At 36.3% G+C, this 1,712-nt stretch overlaps 1 pseudogene; it reads left to right on the top strand.

The window, feature by feature from the left end:
* The first annotated feature begins 1,354 nt into the window (after positions 1-1,354).
* On the top strand, positions 1,355-1,499 carry LOC145280563 (U2 spliceosomal RNA; annotated as a pseudogene).
* Positions 1,500-1,712: the final 213 nt, after the last annotated feature.

Below are 1,712 nucleotides of genomic sequence, written 5' to 3'. Positions count from 1 at the left end.
CCTTCATTTTCTTTCTCTTCCAAATACCTTATTTTTTGTACCTATTTCTAGCAGTGTTCGAGCATGACAATGACCCAAAACACACATCCAAGACAATCACTGCTTTACTGAAGAGACTGAGGGTAAAGGTGATGGACTGGTCAAGCACTCTCCCAGATTTTAACCCGATAGAACATATTTGGGGTATCCTCAAGCAGAAGGTGGAGGTGCACAAAGTCTCAAATATCCGCCAGTTCCGCGACGTCGTAATTGAAGAATGGAAGATTATTCCAGTGACTACATGTAAAGCTCTGGTAAACTCCATGCTCAGGAGATTAAAGGCAGTTTTGGATAATGATGGTGGTCATAGAAAATATTGAGAGTTGACATATTGTATGTTAATATTGACAGCCTTTCCTAAGGGATGTACTCACTTTTGTTGCCAGGGATTTAGCTTTTAATGGCTATTTCAAAGTTATTTTGAGGGGAAAATAAATTGACTCTGTTATATATGTTGCTGACAGACTACTTTTCATTGTGTCAAAAAATCATTTTTTCAGTGTTGTCCCATGAAGAGATATACTTAAATATTTGGAGAAATGTGAGGGGTGTACTCATTTTGTGATACATAGTATATATATATATATATATATATATATACATAGTATATATATATATATGTATATATATATATATATACTATGTATCACAAAATGAGTACACCCCTCACTTTTATGATACACTGTACACACACACACACACATATACGCACACCCCCACGCACACACACGCTCCCCCCACATATATATGTATATATAGATAATTGTATTTTACGACCGAGATAGTGATAGGAGAGGGTAGAGTGTACGTTTACAAATAGATAGTAAACACTTTTCTGGTAGATTTACATATGTGCATGTAGTTATAAAGGAAATGGGGGAGCAAGAGGCAAAAGAAATAGTATAAAAACGCATTATAGCCTATTTTGCCCTCTATCTCTCTCTCTTTTCCTCTCTCTCTATATGTATATGTGTTTATATATCTATATATCTAGTACCAACTGTGTGTGCTTTTCGCTTATCTCGGTATTCTTTCCAGTCATCCTGAAACTACTACTGCTTTTGGTATTTAACAATGCCGACTTAGAAGAGGTGTGGTTGGAAATTGCGCAACTCTTGCCACAAAAAATCCACGCACATGCACTCGTACAGTGGGTATTCATAGTCTGTCAAGACTGAAGGAATATATATATATATATATATATATATATATATATATATATATATATATATACTACCTTCTCTGAGAAGTTTCAAAAATATGTTAGCACACATATGAGTCACAAACATTTTTCATCTCATTACAATCAACACCCATTCTTTCTTGGCCTTTTGGTCAAGATCAAAGTGTAGTATCTGTTCCGGCAGATACTGCACTTAAGATAATTTGTACCAGTCAATGGAGGGGAAACCCTCTATACTGGGACAATTATTATTTTTGGTAACCAGAGTGACCCCTTTTAGGGGAGCTGGTTTTTACCTCACATTAAAAACGGCCTTGTGCCTAATTTGCTCAGTGGGGGAGCAAATAAATACCATCTGTTCTTCAGATGCTGCACTTCATTTTCTTGTTCTCTTTCGGTGGAGGAGAAATCCTTCACGACTGAGACAATTTTTATTTTTGTACCTTTTCCCCACGTTAAAAAACGACCCTGGTGTCTAACTCTGTCCCGT

This window comes from Euprymna scolopes, chromosome 7 (assembly GCF_053919585.1).
Source record: "Euprymna scolopes isolate OS-2025 chromosome 7, ASM5391958v1, whole genome shotgun sequence".
In the NCBI taxonomy this organism is placed as follows: domain Eukaryota; kingdom Metazoa; phylum Mollusca; class Cephalopoda; order Sepiida; family Sepiolidae; genus Euprymna; species Euprymna scolopes.
The sequence above is the reverse complement of the archived record's forward strand: the minus strand, read 5'-3'. Positions and strand labels throughout refer to the sequence as shown.